Here is a 23,050-nt window from a genome sequence, read left to right as displayed (position 1 = left end):
AGAGAAAAGTCTTTCCTCCCTGAAACTAAAACTGTCGCCAACCTCTGTGAAATGACCTCATGCTTTTATTTAAATTACACTTTAGAAAATGTCATGGCACAGATAGACAGACAGGTTTAACTACATCTAATATATGTGTTATATTAGCTTTGTATAAGCAGCTTTGTTTTGGTCTTGTTGGGACATAATCTAACAGGATCTGAGATGAAGAATTAAGGGCAACACAGTCGGACTCAAAATAACAACATGGACTTAAGCTCCACAGGCTAGAATCAATGCATGGTCTAACAACGGACACAAAGGAGACAAAATATTGATTTTGAAAAAGAATAGTGATGGCTAAAGAACCTACCTTCTCATAGGGTCAAGGGTCAGTTATTGTAATTTCTTTCAATGGGTGACATCGTCACAGTTCATTGTTCTTGGTGAGACTACACCTCATGTAAAAAATGATTACACTGGCTGTAGCCAAGACATGTCATATTGTAGATATTCTTGTCATGAAAAACATGTACAGAAGTTTCAAAAATACACTTATTGCAGATTGAGTGTATTGTACACTGTAAGCAATTCAGTTAAGGGCCACGGGAAGAAATGAATGAGTCATCATTACACGCATATGAAGAGGCAACCTCAGAAATCAGTCATCAATTCAATAACATGTCAGTCATACACTGACAATCCAACACCATATAAACCCATAAAGGATTCATTAAAATGGACTTCCATCATGCACTTCCATTGGTAAGTGTCAAAGTAATATTATCCATCCTCTCAAAGCCTTAGAGAGTGAACAACTTTCAATTTACATGCTGGTTTTATCAAGAAATAATACTTTAATGTGGCACATGGACTATAATGGAAGTGTAATTAGATTTCCATGGATGCATGGTAACACCAGATAAAACTAAATTGAAAATACAGACAGGAAGCCATTTTAAAGTTACGAGAAAAAAAAGAGAAAAAAAGTGTGACTTCTTCCTTCAGGAACTAATCTTATTAAAAGTGTCTTCCATTATAGGGATCCATGGATCAAATCTCCACGCTGCACAGGGAATTTACATTAGGGGGAACGTGTTTTGGTGGGAGCTGAGTTTAGTCTGTCCTCACTCAGAATAAAACAGGGCCAGGGTGATTGAGGCCATCACTGCTTATGGCTGTCACATAGCAACCACTACAGTTAAAAATAATTGGCCTTACATGGCACCGATGACTGCAAGAAATGTCAAAAGACAATCCTACAAACCCAGGAAGTGTAAAACATGCTATGACATGCATAGTTTGAAAACCCATTGACAGAATCAATTGACATAACTGAAGAGAATTCAAAGACATCGGTTGGTTCTCTCAAATACTTTTCACCTATTTGTTAGTCATCAAGAAAATGTTCACACATAGGCAAGAATCCTAAATTCCACTGGGGTCAAATGTATATTCAGTCTCCCATTGACATCAATGCATGACTAAGTGAAAATTCAGCTTAAGTGGAAGTTAGGATTTAGCCTCTACTGTCTACTCAAATAATGATCCAGACACTTCCTGGAAACTAATGTGTGACCTAGGAAGATAACACTGTGTCCATCGGGGACCCATTCCAACTAATGAAGGCTATTAGATTCATAGCTACTCCCAGAGAGGAGGTACTCAGATCCCCTTAAAGGGGCAATCTGCAATTGAAACAATAACAAAGCAGTTACCCCACCACTGTTTCAGTAAAAAGGCTGAGGGATAGGGCTGGAAACTGCAGACTGACCCCTTCTAACTAACCTATTTTACTGTGATCATTTATTAGCCAGATTAGAATAGCATTCACACTAATTACTTGGACTGCGTCTCAAAACGGCATCCTATTCCTTATATAGTGCACTACTATTGACCAGAGCCCTATGGGACACAACCTTACTTTAGTCATGCGGAAATTCCAAATCCGATTGACAGTTTCAAGTGCGAGGCGGCGAGGAGGGTGTTTCAAACAATATGGCCTGTTTTCTTTTCTCTTCTCCTTTCTGATAGGTTATGTGGCAATGGCTGCCATGGGTTGGAGGGGGAAGTGTAGTTCTGTTGTTTTGGGGTGGCCTGTGCCTTTATGCTATGTGAAGTTGAGCAATGTGAAGTTGATTTGAGGCCATGACTGATGTCTGCCGCTCTCAAAGTTCTTGAGCTAGTCGTTTTGTTGCTTTGTAGAGAAGTGTGTGTGTGTGTGAGACGACAAGACAAAGCACTCTAGTATAATGAGGCAGGTCTATAAATCTCACTGAGTGATTCCCGGTGAACCGTTAAGGCTTAAACCCTTTTTAATAATTTCACTCTAATCTTCATGACTGTTTTTGCACGATAAGGACTTCTACCCACGGAATGCCAGACCGAGACATTGATAATGTGACCATATTTTACTGTCAAGCACTGATTTCCTAGGGGAAGTGGTTCTCTCAGAGGCTGAGAAAATACAAGCCCTCGAGGGCAAGGACAGACTAAACTAAGTTTAAAACTGTGGTCCTGCTTTTTACTTCCAGTGGATAAGAAAAAGAGAGAAAGAAAGAACTTTGCAAGTTCAGTACTCTGAGAAACATTTGTCAAAGCCGAAGATGGCACTGTTACGAATGAGTACATATTTTTCTAACCAAGGGAGAACATATCCCAGCTATACCATTACCATAAGACATACTCAGCTCCTTGACCTTGGTATTAATGTAACACATACTGTACCGGACTGCAATTAAATAAAGACCTGTATGTCGGATCTTAAATTTGAGCCTGTTTGCTAAAGCAGGAAAAGAAATCCTGCAGCAAGAGGAAATGTGAATTATTATGTGGATTATAATTCATGGACATTTTTGTAGGGGTTGATAAATTTAAAGTCTGAAATTTAAAAGTGGAAATTACAAACTTCAGAAGCCTTTTTAAACCTCAAATACACTGCTAGTTTTAAATGTCATGCATTGGAGCAAAGTTCTCCTTGAAAAGGGTGATCAAATTACAATCCTACATCTATGTGACCAATCAGGGAACATGACAGGACTAAAGAATGCTCACTAACTGACACACTCAAGAGAGCTCCATTTGGAACAACAGAAAGGAGAAGGAAAGAAAAGGATTGTTGGGCCGTCTGTTCTTGCGTAGTAACAAGTAGGAGCAGCTTGGATGACAGCAGAGGGGGGAGAGAGCGCGAGCGGGCGGGGAGAGAGAGCGCGAGCGGGCGGGGAGAGAGAGCGCGAGCGGGCGGGGAGAGAGAGCGCGAGCGGGCGGGGAGAGAGAGCGCGAGCGGGCGGGGAGAGAGAGCGCGAGCGGGCGGGGAGGGGGAGAGGACGAGGGAGGGGGGAGAGGACGAGGTTGAGGGGAGGGGGGAGAGGACGAGGTTGAGGTTGAGGGAAAGCGGCTATAGGGACATATATGGCTCGCTCGCTCGCCCTCTCCCCCCATTTCAAAGACAAAACTCTCAGAAACATTTAACTGTGCTTATCCATACAGTTCACAATGTCCCACAGGAGACGTCTCAGTAATGTGAAAACAGGGCTGGTGTTCATATCAGCTTCTGACAGGAGACGTCTCAGTAATGTGAAAACAGGGCTGGTGTTCATATCAGCTTCTGACAGGAGACGTCTCAGTAATGTGAAAACAGGGCTGGTGTTCATATCAGCTTCTGACAGGAGACGTCTCAGTAATGTGAAAACCGGGCTGGTGTTCATATCAGCTTCTGACAGGAGACGTCTCAGTAATGTGAAAACAGGGCTGGTGTTCATATCAGCTTCTGACAGGAGACGTCTCAGTAATGTGAAAACAGGGCTGGTGTTCATATCAGCTTCTGACAGGAGACGTCTCAGTAATGTGAAAACAGGGCTGGTGTTCATATCAGCTTCTGACAGGAGACGTCTCAGTAATGTGAAAACAGGGCTGGTGTTCATATCAGCTTCTGACAGGAGACGTCTCAGTAATGTGAAAACAGGGCTGGTGTTCATATCAGCTTCTGACAGGAGACTTGACAGTTATTTGCATGACAAGCTTAAAAGACAAAAACAGGGAGTAGGCTAAGGTTCACTATCCCCTTCTCCTGACATACCCATCATTTAGCTTGTGTGTGATGGAAGATACATTAGACACATTTCTCATAGCTGTATACATTCTAATACTCTTAATGGAGCGTATGGTTTTTAAGGCAGTGAGAAATGATTTGTGTGTCCATTCGATCAATCAGGCAGCAATGCAAGTTAACAGTGTGGAGAGAGAAATGACTGGCTCCATCTTCATTTCTTCTTTATGTGTATTCTGCAGCACATTCTACATGGGAGGAATCTGATCCAGAAACCTGTTGTCCTGGAGCACATTCTACATGGGAGGAATCTGATCCAGAAACGTGTTGTCCTGGAGCACATTCTACATGGGAGGAATCTGATCCAGAAACGTGTTGTCCTGGAGCACATTCTACATGGGAGGAATCTGATCCAGAAACGTGTTGTCCTGGAGCACATTCTACATGGGAGGAATCTGATCCAGAAACCTGTTGTCCTGGAGCACATTCTACATGGGAGGAATCTGATCCAGAAACCTGTTGTCCTGGAGCACATTCTACATGGGAGGAATCTGATCCAGAAACCTGTTGTCCTGGAGCACATTCTACATGGGAGGAATCTGATCCAGAAACCTGTTGTCCTGGAGCACATTCTACATGGGAGGAATCTGATCCAGAAACGTGTTGTCCTGGAGCACATTCTACATGGGAGGAATCTGATCCAGAAACGGGTTGTCCTGGTTAAGCAATGTCTCTGTTGATGTTGTTTAAAAGTATGAATCACTTTTAAGTGTGGGTGTTTGTGTGTTTAAGTGTGTGTATGGGTTGGATGTGTAGTGAGAGTGGAAAGAGTCTATAAGGTGCAGGTCTGTGCAGGCAGACAGCTAGGGTTATCTATTCAGCAGTCTGATGGCCTGGTGGTAGAAGCTGTCGTATCGGAGCCTGTTGGTTCATCCACTCTGCCCTCACACTCCAACATGGACCAGAACACTCCAGGCCCCATGAATACCTTTATTGGTTTACCTGTGCTGCATCTCTGAAAACAACAGCTCAGCACAGAGGACAATTTTCCAATTGAGACATCCCCTATTGCTGTTAAGACTGATCTGCAGTGCTCTGTCTGGGGGTAGATAAGTCTGTGCCAAGCAACCAAAGCCCTTCCTGTGGCCAGTACCATGTAACCTACCCAGCCAGGCCCGCTCCTTGTAGCCGGTCAACCCCCTCAGGGGACCCTGGAAATACACCCAGCCAGACCCTCTCTTTGCACCTTCTAACACACAAGTCTCTCATTTATAATGACAAAACTGTCTACTTCTTAACAGATTAATGGTTCTGGACAGAAAATTCCCTTTTAATAAATGTAATTGGATGGTGCAAGTCAGAGAAAATCTTTAGGTACACTTCTGTATGAAAAATTGTTTTTTGCCAGAGCCATTCTACACAGAACTGATCGATTACCCATGTCACCTGAAGACAGTCAAGATAAGTCGAAGCAGATACTTAAACCTAGCTTCATGTCCACACCCCAGCTCAACCCAGCTTCATGTCCACACCCCAGCTCAACACTAAACCTAGATTCACATCCACACCCCAGCTCCATGTCCACACCCCAGCTCAACCCAGCTTCATGTCCACACCCCAGCTCAACCCTAAACCTAGATTCACATCCACACCCCAGCTTCATGTCCACACCCCAGCTTCATGTCCACACCCCAGCTCAACCCAGCTTCATGTCCACACCCCAGCTTCATGTCTACACCCCAGCTCAACCCAGCTTCATGTCCACACCCCAGCTCAACCCTAAACCTAGATTCACATCCACACCCCAGCTTCATATCCACACCCCAGCTCAACCCTCACCCTAGCGATAACCCTAACTTCAACTTACCTCAATTATCCCTTTCCCTTACAATGATGATTCATAAGCCACCTTAAACATTGACAAGTAAGCTATTCAAAACAGGATTTATGATCATGTCTAGAGCGTTGGAAAGAGTCTGGTTTTGTAGAGATTGACCTATATTTCCACTGTTAAGCACTGTTAATAACACAGTAATATAAAACCCTCTCTAAGCACAGTGGGGGGGGGGCGACACACACCAAACAATGAAAATAATGTTTCTCGCCTTTGTTTACAAATGTTGGTCAGTTATCTTGACGGATGGTGTTTGGCCAGTTATACTGGAATATAAAGTACTTGTACTGTATGTAGACTATTTAGGGGGATTCTATTACATGTTTATTATGCAAACATGTTTATTATGCAAACTAATATTTCCCCAATAATATTAAATTCGGATATAAGCATTGAGACCAATCAATATGCCAGACGTATCATACCTGTCTTGTCTAGATGAACAATAAAAAGGACTCTACAGTAAGGTAGCACTGTGAGGGGGAAACTAAGGCTATATATAGCTCTGTATTTCTCCACACAATAGATTTATATTTTCCTTATAAAAAGCTAACTGTAAGAAACTGTAGCTTCACCAGGTCATTTATCTCTGTGCCTACATAACACAGCGTTGGTTGCTTCCTTTGTCTTCTCCAGCCACAATGCTTTCCATAACACATTTACCACAGAGATGACAGCTTTATTACACTATCATATCTCGGTAATGCAGTTCCTTCCCACTCCAGCCGAATATCGATCACGCATAAACTCACCCCTCGTCAGAGTGGACAGGAAAATACAAACAATTCAAAAGCAGGAGCGAGAGAGAATCCCTTTTTGGCCGGTACGTATGCCAGAAGGACTCATGTTTCAGTTATACTGTAGTGTATAACTGCAGTAGGAACACGACAGAAACCCATTGAGTTGGAAGGAGGACAGTAACATTGAGCTCCTAATGGATGCCAAGGCTCCAACCAAAGTCCTATTCCAGCCCCTGCTATCTAGCTCCTGCACAAACACCAAGCTCAACTAAGCCCGTTACCAAGACAATCACACAGCAGATTCCATACACAAGGCTTCCACTGGCCTGAACAGTCACACATTCCAAATCCAACAATGCCTTAGAACCCTGCGGATTCTGCGCTGGACTACATTGACAGACTGACGGACAACAGCCAACGAGATCAAAGGAGAAGGGCTCTGTTTGAGCAGTGTTCTGTGTTCTCTGTTGGACATACTGTAGTCTACATGCACTGAAAACACACACCATTTCCATCAACCCATCTGAATATAGATTCGATGGTAAAGTTAGTAGTGGGACAGTGGATGTCATGTTCATTTAATGAAAAACAGCAGCAAATAGCCTACAAGTGATGACTAACTATGTGTTCCTTAACCTACACGTTTTTCTGCCAATCGATGCGATTTTGTTTCACGCAATCTCGGTCTGTACATGTGGTTAATTCTCTGGCTGGGCAAATAAGTGGAGGTGGTATAGCTATCACTGATCAGAAACATTTAGCATGCTATAATGTAGCCTAAATCACTGATCAGAAACATTTAGCATGCTATAATGTAGCCTAAATCACTGATCAGAAACATTTAGCGTGCTATAATGTAGCCTAAATCACTGATCAGAAACATTTAGCGTGCTATAATGTAGCCTAAATCACTGATCAGAAACATTTAGCATGCTATAATGTAGCCTAAATCACTGATCAGAAACATTTAGCGTGCTATAATGTAGCCTAAATCACTGATCAGAAACATTTAGCATGCTATAATGTAGCCTAAATCACTGATCAGAAACATTTAGCGTGCTATAATGTAGCCTAAATCACTGATCAGAAACATTTAGCATGCTATAATGTAGCCTAAATCACTGATCAGAAACATTTAGCGTGCTATAATGTAGCCTAAATCACTGATCAGAAACATTTAGCATGCTATAATGTAGCCTAAATCACTGATCAGAAACATTTAGCGTGCTATAATGTAGCCTAAATCACTGATCAGAAACATTTAGCATGCTATAATGTAGCCTAAATCAAGCGTAGGCCTATTATTTTGCTCGATAGTGTAAAGGCAACTCCAAAAGCCTGCAGAGGTTGTGAAATATGAACATGAGATTCACATACTTTTGAAAATATAGATTGCTATTATTTACTAATCGGATCAAAAAAGAATGGGCTTGCCTCGGGCTCTGTTTCAAAATATCCCTTTTTATATGACAGCGGTTACACACGTTGCTGTGACGGATGTTAGGTGGGAAAGATATTAGTAGTATTTTATTCTGTTATATTTCATTATATTCATACTACAAAATATGTGTGTTGACTGATCCGGTCGGTGTGTCTTGTCTATTTAATGAACAAAATAATAACTATTGATTTCATTATTTTGGATGTAACAAACTCAAAATATGCCATTCTATTGTTTTGAAAATACATTTTATTAGTCTTATGTTTCTTAGGACCTGCCTAAACAAATGTCATGGTGTATACAGTATTCAATGGATTTATTCAAATAGATTCCCACCCACATCTGCACACCACTACCCCCACTATAACCACCACAACGGAGGTTTAAAAGGTATATGCAGGCAAGAATGTGGTAAAAATGGGCCTGTTTGTTAGAGGTTCATATAAACCTTGCCCAATTTTTTTTTACAGACAAAATAACATAAATCCTATGTGAAAGCAGTATATGAGACTATTGTGAAACATTACCAAGCCACTGATATCCATTAACTGGATCAAAGCACACAGACAGACCATGATAAGATGGATTTTATATCCTGCAGTAGACAGGCAAATGGGATATTGGTGAAAATCAGACCCAAGTCCCATTTCTGTCAGCCCCCGGAAATCCCTTCCTGTTTCTCCAACGCGAAAGGAAATTGAGCAACACGCACACCACCCAGTCTAAAACAAGCATTGTAATTGCTGAGATACTGATCTGGTGTATCACGTAATGTCCTATTTTATGAACAGAATAACAGATCTAATCATTCATCAATACAAATACAGCACTGTGAAGTCATTTGATCTATTTTAGACCTGCCCATACCTCAACATTACCCTGGTCTGTATCCACACACTGCCAAGCTATGGCTATTGAAGTGCACCCTCAGTGTTTTTCTGTGAAGCAGTGGTCCCCACCCAGTGTTGCAAACAGAGGTCTGGGTGAGGTGGGTGCTGGGAGATACACTATATACTCAAAAGTATGTGGACACCCCTTCAAATGAGTGGATTTTTCCATTTCAGCCACACCTGTTGCTGACAGGTGTATACATAGAGCACACAACCATGCAATCTCCATAGACAAACATTGACAGTAGAATGGCCTTACTGAAGAGCTCAGTGACTTTCAACATGGCACCGTCATAGGATGCAACCTTTCCAACAAGTCTTTTCTTCAAATTTCTGCCCTGCTAGAGCTGCCCCGATCAACTGTAAGTGCGATTATTGTGAAGTGGAAACATCTCGTCGTAACAACGGCTCAGACGCAAAGTGGTAGGCCACACAGCAGTGGATACGTGTTCTCTGGAGTGATGAATCACGCTTCGTCATCTGGCAGTCCGACGGACAAATCTGGGTTTGGCAGATGCCAGAAGAACGCTACCTGCCCCAATGCATAATACCAAATAAAGTTTGGTGGAGGAGGAATAATGGTCTGGGGCTGTTTTTCATGGTTCGGGCTAGTCCCCTTAGTTCCAGTGAAGGGAAATCTTAACGCTACAACATACAATGACATTCTAGATGATTCTGTGCTTCCAACTTTGTTCCAACAGTTTGGAGAAGGCCCTTTCCTGTTTCAGCATGACAATGCCCCCGTGCACAAAGTGAGGTCCATACAGAAATGGTTTGTCGAGATCGGTGTGGAAGAACTTGACTGTCCTGCACAGAGCCCTGACCTCTACTCCATCGAACACCTTTGGGATTAATTGGAACGTCGACTGCGAGCCAGGCTTAATTGCCCAACATCAGTGTCCGACCTCACTAATGCTGTTGTGGCTAAATGGAAGTAATTCCCCGCAGCAATGTTCCAACAGCTAGTGGAAAACCTTCCCAGAAGAGTGGAGGCTGTTATAACAGCAAAGGGGGGAACCAACTCCATATTAATGCCCACGATTTTAGAATGAGATGTGCGACGAGCAGGTGTCCACATACTTCTGGTCATGTAGCGTCATAAGGGGAATGTGACCCTAAAGTCATACGACTGAGAACACTCCTGGCCCATCTCATTCTTCAAAGAGAGAAGAAAACATTTAACTGACCCTAGATCAGTTTTCTCTACCCAGATCCCAACCTTAAGCCCTCCTCACTCCTCAGGCAGAGGGGAAACCAATCAGAGCACTCTGGTCTAAGGTCAGCTTTTTCCCCAATCATTAAAGTTCAACATTCCTAGGTCATCATATGTGCTTCAAAGAGAAGTTGCACTCTAATGAATGGGTCTTGGGTCAGAGCCCCCTCTGCCGAGATCCTACATTAAACCACTGGGGGCTAAACTTAAATCTAGCCTGTACCTGGAGAACTACAGCAACACTGGATGAAACATCATTGTACTTCAGACTCCCAAGTACGATGTCTGGCCCTTAGAGTTCCTTTTTACAACACTAGTACATCATATGCACATGACTCAGCTCAAGGATGAACTTCTTTTGTTCCTCTTCCCTGAGTGTCCTAGAGAAGTGTTCCATAGTGCTCTGCCATCCATCTTGCTGGCCATATCTCCATTTCAAGTACCTCTTTACTTTATTTAAGCATTTGATGCAGGGGTAGAGTGTGTATCAAAGAAAGAGTAGGTATTCATCATGATACTGAAGACACTAGAGTAATATCAGTCTGGTCAGGATCATCTGATACGGTAGAAACTAGAGCAATATCAGTCTTGTCAGGATCATCTGATACAGTAGAAACTAGAATAATATCAGTCTGGTCAGGATCATCTGATACGGTAGAAACTAAAGCAATATCAGTCTGGTCAGGATCATCTGATACGGTAGAAACTAGAGCAATATCAGTCTGGTCAGGATCATCTGATACGGTAGAAACTAGAGCAATATCAGTCTGGTCAGGATCATCTGATACGGTAGAAACTAGAGCAATATCAGTCTGGTCAGGATCATCTGATACGGTAGAAACTAGAGCAATATCAGTCTGGTCAGGATCATCTGATACGGTAGAAACTAGAGCAATATCAGTCTGGTCAGGATCATCTGATACGGTAGAAACTAGAGCAATATCAGTCTGGTCAGGATCATCTGATACGGTAGAAACTAGAGCAATATCAGTCTGGTCAGGATCATCTGATACGGTAGAAACTAGAATAATATCAGTCTGGTCAGGATCATCTGATACGGTAGAAACTAGAGCAATATCAGTCTGGTCAGGATCATCTGATACGGTAGAAACTAGAGCAATATCAGTCTGGTCAGGATCATCTGATACGGTAGAAACTAGAGCAATATCAGTCTGGTCAGGATCATCTGATACGGTAGAAACTAGAGCAATATCAGTCTGGTCAGGATCATCTGATACGGTAGAAACTAGAGCAATATCAGTCTGGTCAGGATCATCTGATACGGTAGAAACTAGAGCAATATCAGTCTGGTCAGGATCATCTGATACGGTAGAAACTAGAGCAATATCAGTCTGGTCAGGATCATCTGATACGGTAGAAACTAGAGCAATATCAGTCTGGTCAGGATCATCTGATACGGTAGAAACTAGAGCAATATCAGTCTGGTCAGGATCATCTGATACGGTAGAAACTAGAGCAATATCAGTCTGGTCAGGATCATCTGATACAGTAGAAACTAGAGTAATATCAGTCTGGTCAGGATCATCTTGATACTGAAGACACTAGAAGAAAAACAGTCTGGTCAGGATCATCATCTTCATACTGAAGACACTAGAAGAAAAACAGTCTGGTTAGAATGATATGAGTGAAAGGAGGGCAGGATTTGGGGTTTCAGGCTTTTCCACTCAAACAATATGGCCGACCTGTTTAGAAGAAAAGCCAATTGGACTACAGCAAAGTGGGACCACAGACTCAATATGCTCACTAACAAAACAATTAGAACTGTTCTTAACAATATAAAACAAGAGTGAAGTGGCCAGTTTAATGTTCTAACAGATTACTCTCTCTGTCAATGTTTCCATTTCATTTGTTTTCTCTGCCTACTTTGGGACACGGTCTTTTTAGCCCACTCTACACAAATACATGGAGTTATTTAAATCACTAATCTGTGTGTGTCATAGGAAGGACACCTGCCAAACCAAAGCAACGAGGAGATTAATGTGCTTCTGTCTCAGGAGAGAATTATGACTGAGCAGTGTACAGGGACTCACTATACCATGAGGATGAATTAGATCATTACACTGGTGACTGGAAACCACCAATATTAAAAACAGGTAATTTCTCCTTCATTTGGTTGTTTTAATGTGAAGTGTGTTGCAATTTAAAATGCACTTCAAATAAAGATTTGATTCAACATATTCTCTTGATTTGAATGATTAAGGATACAGTAGTAGAACAATAGTATTGCGCTCATACCTCATTGACAACTATGGTCGAGACTGAGAGAAAGCAACATTAGTCACCATTATAAACTGGGTGGTTCGAGCCCTGAATGCTGATTGGCTGACAGCCGTGGTATATCAGACTGTATACCATGGGTATGTCAAAACATTTATTTTTACTGCTCTAATTACGTTGGTAATCAGTTTATAATAGCAATAAGGCACCTCGGGGGTTTATGGTATATGGCCAATTTACCATGGCTAAGGGCTGTATCCAGGCACTCCGCGTTGCATCGTGAAAAGAGTCATATACCAAGGGCCATATACCACATCCTCTCGTGCCTTATTGCTTAATTACTGCATGTTAGTTCCTCCGATATTAAACATTGATATATAGCTTATCTTTTATGATCGATACAATGTTTATGTATCAAAAGTATGCGTAAGAAAACAGACGGGCTGAACACACTATACACACGCTACATACAGTTCCTCATTATTTATTGCATAAATGTTACACTTCTGACTTCTGGAGCAGATCAGTCTACATACTGTCTCCCAGACAGTGAAATATGTGCATGACAGTGATGTCGGCCTACTGTGGAATTCAAATCTAATTCAAAGCACTCACTGGGAAACCCAACATAGTCGCATAAGCTAACTGGAAAACGACATCCAATTCCATTCATGCATGGATGGTGAACTAGTCAAGTCTAAACACTCATTGTATTTCCCTAAAGCAGGGTCAATGTGGAGCCACAGAGTTCTGGGGACTCATTCAATCAAATCGATGCAGAGTTTGTCTTTATTTACGGAATTAGTTTTAAAGGCAATGAACTTTGAGCCTGGTGGAACCTTTTTGAGTACTTTAAAAAAAGTTTATTAGATTTGTTTTGAACTTTGATTTCTTTAACTTTAAATAACTATTTAAACTGACATTTTCAAAAAACTTGCAGCAGTCTCCATAATGAATGAGTCTGAAGGAAGTTGAGGCGTTTTTAATGAGATGCTGCCGCCATTAAAACAAGTCAATTCATATCAAATGAGAAATGTCCCATTTTGTGCTGCTCGTTTTTTTAATCAATAAAGCTTTCCAATGAAGTGGAAAATGGAGATGAATAAATGTCTATAATTTATATGCAGAAGCATAATTCTCTCCAGACTCTAGAAAGAGAGCCAATCACATAGAAATAGAATCTCTAGATCATATTTCTATGGCCAGTCACAAATTGTTCTATATGAGCAAAGAACTAAATATTAGAACTTGAGTATGGAGTCTGAATTAACAGCGCTGTGTGATGTCAATCTTTTTTTTTTTTTACTTCAAAATGTTCAAAGAAATCACTCAGAGATATAGATACTGCTGACTAACACTAGCCACGTCTTTCCAATCAGGAAAAAACAGATTCAAGCACACAGAAATAGGCCTTCTAGGCCTTCATGACCAAACAGTCTCAATACAAACTGATCTGATTCCATTTTCTCTGGGCTGGGTGACAAAATACTTTTCAGTGAGAAAGTCGTTTAATACGGGTGCTCAAATTGGCTGCTGGCCAGACACCATCGAGCATCACTCTTACTATCATTCATTTCAGAACGAGTCTCTCACCAGTCGATATGACCAATTAATTAGCATAAGCATCTTCATTATAGAGCATTGATCGCCAAACTGTACAGCGGCCCGTAATTAATATCAGTTTATGAAATAACACTTAATCAAGCTCAGCAAATTAAACCGCTATCCTTCTAATGAGAATGCCAAAACTACAGTATAGTACAGCCTGCAAGTCCAGACAAGTATAATGGAGCTATGTGGTGTATTGCGCTGTAAAAACAGCATCCATTTACTGGTCTATGAAGTCCACCTTAATATGGAAGAAATGAATGCTGTTACATAAAAGTATAGAGCCATAACTAGCCAGTAGGTATTACTATGGATTCACTTGAGTTGCAACTTCTTCACAGGGTGCTTAAGCTTCCTCCTGCTTTGGGAATCAATGTGTTCTGACAGCTGAGTAGGGTGCTGCTGTCAGACAGACAGAATTGTGTGACGCTTCTTCTCCTAGAGAGCAGCAGGTAGATCCAGCAGCATCAGAAGCCCCACAGGAAGTAGGAAGGGGCCTCAGGGGAAAAAGGTCACTACAACCCCTGGGAGATGCCTGGAAATGTGTGTTTGTAGAGGGGAGGTGGATTGACGTCTCCGTGGTCAGGACAGACCACGAAGCAAACGAGGAGTTTAATTTGACAGTGAGGCGCTAACCAAGCAGCATGGGATTGCCCTGGCCACCGCTTCAGGTTCACTTGAGCCTTAGAGTACTGCTAATGATTATAAAGAGAGGAGAAACAGGGGTCCAGCAGCAGGTGCCATCCTCAGCACAAGACAAAGCAGAGCACTGATTCCATGTGACAGTGAGGGACTGTACTAACAGTAGCAGCATACAATATCTGTAAATAAATGTAGTGTTCGACTCCAGTGCTTGTCTGAGTTTTCTGCTGGTATCAATAACTCCTTGTAGCCTAATTGTCTGATAAATTGGCCATAGAGCCAGCCCACAAAACTAAGTTTATTCTGAACCAGTCGCTGATTAAAAAGGTAAAAACTAGACTTAGCCACCATGTCTCTACATCTGCATTACTTGCTGTTTAGGGTTTTAGGCTGGGTTTCTGTATAAGCACTGCTGATGTAAAAAGGGCTTTATAAATACATTTGACTGATTGATTGATTGGATTGATTGATTAACCAGTGTGGTCCATGTGGACTCTAGTAAAGCAGTCCTGGCATCAACAAAGTGAAGTTCGGCAGCTTTAGAGAGGGGAGCGTTTAATGTGGTTCGGTTAGAAAGTGGAGAAGCAGCACTCTGTCTATTAGTGTGTAGGACTGTTGCAGATATCAGCTAGCACAGCATGGTGCTGCAAAGCTCCATGTCTAGAGCACTGGAACTCTTCATTATCATTTCCTCTTTCTGCATTTTTCCTGCTGGCTGTTTTAACTTCTGCTATAAAGCCTTATCCTTGGGGTTAAAGAGAACATTCTCATTGGGTGAATACAGTTAAGGGAACATTTTCTAATTCAAGTTCTTGCCTCAAGCAGAACTTTTATCGTCACGGGCCAGCTCTGCTTCAGTCAAACAATGGGGGAAGAGAGAGACATACTTAAAATACAACGTTTTGCTCTATTAAAATGTTGTGGAACACAATAACCCACAGTGACCTAGAATGGCCAGATCTGCTCACACACCAGTACATTACAAACCTTGCTAAAAAGAAGATGCTCCCTTAGAAATACATTAAGGTCTTTAAAAAAAAACCTGTGTATTGAACATAGCCTATAGCTATTGAAACATTACATGTGACCCAAGTAGTTTACATTAATTGCTCGCCCGTTCTACAAATGAACCCCCTTTTTCAGTACTTGACATACAGTACAACGTTGTTTCTTTTAACTCTGGCTGTTAACACATTTGTAAATACTGAGTATTTAAAATAAGGACGCGTATAGCTCTTCTAAGAACGTGTCTCAAGTCAGTCATGAAATATCGCTTAAACGACACCTGCCATAGTTGGACAAATAAGGAAGTAAAAACGCAATGTAGCCTATTCCAGCAGAATCCATTCAGCAATAAATCCCGGCATAACAAAAACAGCGCGTATATTAACGCAGCGCAGTCAAAAACAGCAGACATTGTGTTCAGTTTAATCGAACCAACAATTCAATGAAACAAAATTGCCATAGCCTATATATAACTAACAATGTTAACTCATTGGAAAACTTAAAAGTCTGCACAAAAAAAGTAGCCTATGTATTCCCCCTTTTCCTAATATGCTACAGAGAAAAGAGAGAGAGAAAACATTAACCCACCGAATGAAGTGAAAGATTCCTTGTTTTGTACGGTCTCCTTGTCGCCCAGCTCTCTCGTTCATGCACGGCTCTGTTCCGTCTCTCTTCACAAACGCAGGCAGCGCGCACCGCTTCTTGAAAAGTTTAATGACGTCAACCCAAGTATTTAAAAAGCCGCTATTCCGCTGCAATTGAACTGTGCCATTTAAACTGACCACGTGCATAACATTATATCATGAAAAATCGTGTGTGATTAAAACTGAAACTGACCATATCCTTTGATATTAGAAGATGATCTATTCAAATATCTCTTTCTCTGGCAAAAAATTCTTCTTCTTCTAGCCTTTCGAAATAACTTGAGACAGAATAGTAGATTACAGCATTGCACAGCCCCAGCAGAGAAACAGTTTACATTATTATTTATCATGGGCAGTGGCGACCCGTCATTCAGGGCAGGTGCAGCCCCATCTGTTTTGAGCCCCACCTGTTTAGCTAAAATAAATATGTATATATATATTTTTATTGTCGCCTGTTTTGCATGTTATTTTGGCATTAACACTAGTCACATATCAGTTTACAAACAATGTAAATAAATAAATAATAATAATTGGGTTAATAAAGCCGCATACAAACATGGTCTCTTTTTTGCTTTCTTGAGTAAAGCAGCTCCAAAATGCAGGTGTTTCAGTCTAGCTCCGTGCTTTCTGTGGTGGTGGGAGGGGCAGCCAGCAGAACATACAGAGCATAGGGGTTGGTAATGTTCTCTAGCTGCGCCGTGATTGGCTCAGTGTTCTGTCACTCATGGGGACACTACGTCTCCGCAAAATCTACAGGATGAGTTCTAAAACTTCAAGCCCATTGGTGCTGCCATAGATTTATATTAGAAATGCCCATCCAAGAAGGCTCAAGGTCACAAATAAAATGATGTCAAATCATGTTATATCTACCGTAGCTTTGATTGTAATGATCAAATAACAAGCTAGACAATCAGTCATCATCAGGAATCAAGTCGACAATCTACTGGCAAATCCTTTTCAATCATTGTCATATGAAGAGAAAATATAGATAAATCATAACGGTGCTCATCGGTCATTAGACATAAATATTACACAACAAGTTGGAAATCGCAAATTCAACAATGACTGGTTTGGAAGGAATCAGTGGCTAACTGCAAGTGTTGCAAAGCAATCACCAGCCTGCTATTCAGTGGAAAAGGTGTGTGGTTAAAGTCTGGGTTTAAGGGTCTCTTTTCCAAGCTTAAAATGATCGACATTCACATGCAACACCTTGGTCTAGAAAAGGTTGAATACATTGGCCATGACTTCTGCCACGTTCAAAATAACTGAACATTCGGAACTGGGCAATCTCAGACTTCAGTGAGTTCAAGACAACTGGAAACTTGGAAAATGATGTGCTCTGACTGGGAAAATACGTTTTGAAAGTTCATCCAACTCGGAATTCCAAGTCGGGAACTCGGGCTCTTTCTAGAGCTCCGACCTCAAGATCACTGACGTCATGATTCAACCTTGTTTTTTTCAGAGTTCCCAGTTGTCTTGAAAGCACCATAAATCCAGAGATGACATAAATCCAGTTTGATGACAAAATTTGCCTACAAGAAGGACCACCGCGCCACTTTGCTGTTCAAGTGAGCATAGCACAACAAAAATGTATTGTATGCTGCTGCATAAATGATGTAACTTGTCAGGGAGATATGTATACTGTAGCTAAGAAAGTAATACTAAGTGTATGTTATGTAGGAAGCTGTTAGTAGCCCATGTGCCCTCACCCTAATAATTTGGTCCTTTTCCCCCTCATAACTTAGCCTACTGTTCTGACTTGGTGGTAGCCTGTTTTAGAGACATTTCCTCATCGAATATTGTACGAGCTTTCACTGTCTGCGTATATACCCCTTTTATTTATCCTATGGTTCTGACTTGGTGTACAGGGAGAATACTGTAAGAACGGCCCATGTTCTGAATTCTGTCACTGTACATTTCAAAAGTGCTAAACAAATAGTTATATTGACTACGTCCGTCCTAGCTAGCTCATTAATGTCTTAATCGAAATTACGGATTGCCTCTTATCCGCTCATCGTACCCTTATGCCATAGTTTGTACATCTCAATTGTCAGTAGAAACCACATTTGTTTAAGCAAGTCAGCCATATCCGCTATGTTTTTTTAAAAAGGCAGTAAATGAGGCTGAATGAACTGTTTCACTGCCAGACAAGGCTCCGCTGATAGCCAGGTGTAGCGGTGGTAAGGTGTCGGGACAGCTTCAGGTAGGTCCTAAACGTTTGCGGGCACCTTTTGTCACCGTTATTGTGCAATTAATTGTTTAGTGTTGTGTTGTGTAGTGGCTTTGCTGGCATGCATCCCCCCCAAAAAATGTGTTTTGCCCCACCAAGATTGACATGCTAACATTGCCACTGATGATGGAGGGTGCATATTAGCATAATAGGCTATTACAAATTATGCATAAGCATAGTGCTTAAGTTTTTCCTTCGCTGTAGTTAGACTAGCCTATATCAATGAATGTCTGAACTATTTTGTGAATAGGAGTGTAAATATCTAAATATACACACTTTTCAAAGTAGTCACATTCTAACTGAAAACTGGGACAGAGGACAGAGGAGGGGTGATGACAGGTGAGGTGACGTGGTGGAATTGAAAAGCTCCTCTATGTTTTCATGTTGTCTGTTTCCCTCTAGTGATTCACTTAATAATAACAGAGTACCTCAGCTTGAGAGCATTGTGCTATAACCCCCTTGGAAAGATCATGTATCAGGCTGCTTGCTGAGAAAGTCCACTGTCACTGTCGTAGGCTGGTTTATTTTGAACATCTTGGGATTTATATTTTACCTCGGCCAATCATTCCACTCAGTAGAGAGAGAGGTTTTGAATACTGTGCCTCTTTGAGAACATTAATCTGTTCTGCTTCAATGTGGCTATAACAACGGAACATCTTTGAATGTAATTCACTGAAAAAAGACATGCATTGTCCTATCCTATCGTCCTATGTCTGACTATGTCTGGAAACTGCCCATAGCAGATCAAACCCAGAACCAGCTCATGTAGTTGTAGTTGTACGGAAATAATTGATGACAGCAATTTTCATGGCAATTTTGCCTGTCTGAAAGGGTTCCCCATTCAGATCGATGGCTGATTGTGTGACAATGCATCATCATTAGAATCTCCATCAGACAAACAATAGGAAATGGGCTGCACAAAGAACATCACCAAACAAGGAACAGATGGACTTTACATTGCCCCACATAGCATAACGCAACATGGCACGCACTGAAGTAAAAGTGGTGCTTGTATTATTACATACAAGGGTGTATTCTGTAAAGCCTTAAGAAATATTTCAAAAAGGATATCATTATGCTAACACTACAATAAAGTGGATTGAAGTGAACTGCATCATTGGTGTTGAGCAAAACCTGCAACAGAAAGTTGAGAAGTGTCGAGGTAAGTAAGATAAATTAATTATATTTTAATGGAACATAGATATAGGACTTTGAAAGGTTAAAATCACAGGAGGTTGGTGGCACCTTAATTGGGGAGGATGTGCGCGTGATAATGGCTGGAGCGGAATGGGTGGAATGGTATCAAATACATCAAACACATGGTTTCCATGTGTTTGATTCCATTCCATTCTATCCGTTATTATGAGCCATCCTCCCCTCAGCAGCCTCCACTGGTTAAAATGTTGAAAAGAAGTCAGGATTTGGCTGGAGTACCTGTTGGAATTGTATCAAGGAAGAAATCAAATGTATGCATAGTCAATATTCACTACTTCATCATAAAAGCTGATTTATTGTCAATGCCTTTCAAAGTACACTTAAATCATATTAGAGCTAAGACTTTTTATGGCATGACCTATAGAGCATGGCAAATGCAGTAATGAGAGAACAATTTAACTAATGCACACAGATATATGATTCAGTATGTACTAGAATTCTTATGACTGCGTGCAAAACCAATCAGTGTCCAACTGTCCTGATACACAGTACCAGTCAAAAGTTTGGACACACCTACTTATTTCATGGTTTTTCTTTATTTTTACTATTTTTTACTGAAATAATAGTGTAGAATAATAGTGAAGACATCAAAAAAAGGAAATAACCCATGTGGAATCATTTAGTAACCATAGAAAGTGTTAAACAAATACACATATACTTTATATTTGAGATTCTTCAAAGTAGCCACCCTTTGCCTTCATGACAGCTTTGCACACTCTTAGGATTATCTCAACCAGATTAATGAGGTAGTCACCTGGAATGCATTTCAATTAACATGTGTGCCTTGTTAAAAGTACATTTGTGGAATTTCATTCCTTCTTAATGCGTTTGAGCCAATCAGTTGTGTTGTGACAGGTAGGGTTGGCAAACAGAAGCTAGCCCTATTTGGTAAAAGACCAATTCCATATTATGGCAAGAACAGCTCAAATAAACAAAGAGAAACGACAGTCCATCATTACTTTAAGACATGAAGGTCAGTCAACCTGGAAAATGTCAAGAACTTTTAAAGTTTCTTCAAGGTCCAAAAAGCATCAAGCGCTATGATGAAACTGGCTCTCATGTGGACCGCCACAGGAAAGGTAGATGCAGAGTTACCTCTGCTGCAGAGGATAAGTTCATTACAATTACAGTACCAGCCTCAGAAATCCGCAATTAACTGCACCTCAGATTGCAGCACAAATAAATGCTTCACAGAGCTCAAGTAACAGACACATCTCAACATCAACTGTTCATAGGAGACTGCGTGAATCAGGCCTTCATGGTTGAATTGCTGCAAAGAAACCACTACTAAAGGACACAATAAGAAGAAAATACTTGCTTGGGCCAAGAAACACGAGCAATGGACATTAGACCGGTTGAAATCTGTCCTTTGGTCTGATGAGTCCAAATTTGAGATTTTTGGTTCCAACCGCCGTGTTTTTGTGAGACGCAGAGTCGGTGAACGGATGATCTCTGCATGTGTGGTTCCCACCGTGAAGCATGGAGGAGGCGTGATGTGTGGGGGTGCTTTGCTGGTGACACTGTCAGTGATTTATTTAGAATTCAAGGTACACTTAACCAGCATGGCTACCACAGCATTCTGCAGCGATACATCATTCCATCTGGTTTGCACTTAGTGGGACTATTATTTGTTTTTCAACAGGACAATGACCCACAACACACCTCCAGGCTGTGTAAGGGCTATTTGACCAAGAAGGAGAGTGATGGAGTGCTGTATCAGATGACCTGGTCTCCACAATCACCCGACCTCATCCCAATTTAAATGGTTTGGGATGAATTGGACCGCAAAGTGAAGGAAAAGCAGCCAACAAGTGCTCAGCATATGTGGGAACTCCTTCAAAACTTTTTGAAAAGCATTCCAGGTGACTGCCTCATGAAGCTGGTTGAGAGAATGCCAAGAGTGTGCAAAGCTGTCATCAAAGCAAAAGGTGGCTACTTTGAAGAATCTAAAATCTAAAATATATTTCCATTTGTTTAACACTTTTTTGGTTACTACATGATTCCATATGTGTTATTTCATAGTTTTGATGTCTTCACTATTTTTCTACAATGTAGACAATAATAAAACATAAAGATTAACCCTTGAATGAGTGTGGCGGATGAATCAGAATTAGTTGGGTAACATAGATAATTAAGATGTCTTATCTGCATAATATGCTTATGTGATTTACTTGTTATTAGAATGTATCCCTTTGGACTCTTAATGGCGTGATTAATGGGGAACCAATTACTGGTTTCCACAATGTTTGTGTGCCAGTCACTCCCTCCTTTGGCCTTGGGGGATGTGTGTGGTAGTGTCTGGAGTTGACAATTGATTTATGCCATTGGATGAGTTGGTGTTTTTGTGCTAGGAGTAACAGGAACAAGATAGCAACCTCATCTTATGGGCCAAACTGAATGATAATTTATAGCAAATGCTATCTGGCTATGGGATACTCCTTTCTCATTTATAAAGTCTCACTTTGTGAACTGTTCCTAATATCTGTGGTTTATGTCGACTAGGGGGTGGATCTTTGCTATAAAAGATCTCAGTAGCCATTGTGTTGTGACTCTCAACGGACCATTAGAAAAGGGTGTATCGTTGACAAGTAATTGCTATTGCAAAGCTCTCACTATTGAAGATTTAGTTTAAGTATAACTCTGACTTGTGTGATAAGTTTGTCTCTCCTCATTTGATAATACAGAAATTAACCACCACATGAGTAAGTGTGTCCAAACTTTTAACTGGTACTGTATATAACTCATATCCGCTACTATGTAACATTTTGATTTGTCACATGCTTTGTAAACAAGAGGTGTAGGTAGACTAACAGTGAGATGCTTATTTACGGGCCCTTCCCAACAATGCAGAGAGAAAACAAGATAAATAATAGAAAAATAATAACACAAGGAATAAATACACAGTGAGTAATGATAACTTGGCTATATACACGGGGTACCAGTACTGAGTCGATGTGCAGGGGTACGAGATAATTGAGGTGGATATGTACATATAGGTAGGGATAAAGGTTACCAGGCAACAGGGTAGATAATGAAAAGTAACAGCAGCGTATGTGATGAGTCACAGTAGTTCACTGTGAAAAAAAGATTCTGTGTTCTTGATCCTCAATTAAATGAAACAATTGGAACAGTTGAACATCCTTATTGAGCAGTGTCTTCTTTCTCTATAGATTCCTATACATTCCTGTAACACTTCAATGAAATAGGCCTCTGGGGACATCAAAGTGCTCCTCACAATCAATATGGTGATCACGGAACACTTT

At 41.0% G+C, this 23,050-nt stretch overlaps 1 protein-coding gene across 4 annotated transcripts in view; it reads right to left on the bottom strand.

Annotated features, from left to right (window-relative positions):
* The window catches only part of LOC106575687 (PTB domain-containing engulfment adapter protein 1), a 30,792-nt gene extending 14,112 nt beyond the window's left edge, over positions 1–16,680 (bottom strand). For all 4 annotated transcript variants that reach the window (XM_014152321.2, XM_045699296.1, XM_045699295.1 and 1 more), the window contains exon 1: positions 16,287–16,680. The gene's annotated coding sequence lies outside the window, so the exon portion shown is untranslated. The remainder of the gene's footprint in view (positions 1–16,286) is intronic.
* Positions 16,681–23,050: the final 6,370 nt, after the last annotated feature.

This window comes from Salmo salar, chromosome ssa17 (genome assembly GCF_905237065.1).
Source record: "Salmo salar chromosome ssa17, Ssal_v3.1, whole genome shotgun sequence".
NCBI classification, from domain to species: Eukaryota; Metazoa; Chordata; class Actinopteri; order Salmoniformes; family Salmonidae; genus Salmo; species Salmo salar.
Note: the sequence above shows the minus strand (reverse complement) of the source record. Positions and strands in the feature narration are given on the sequence as shown.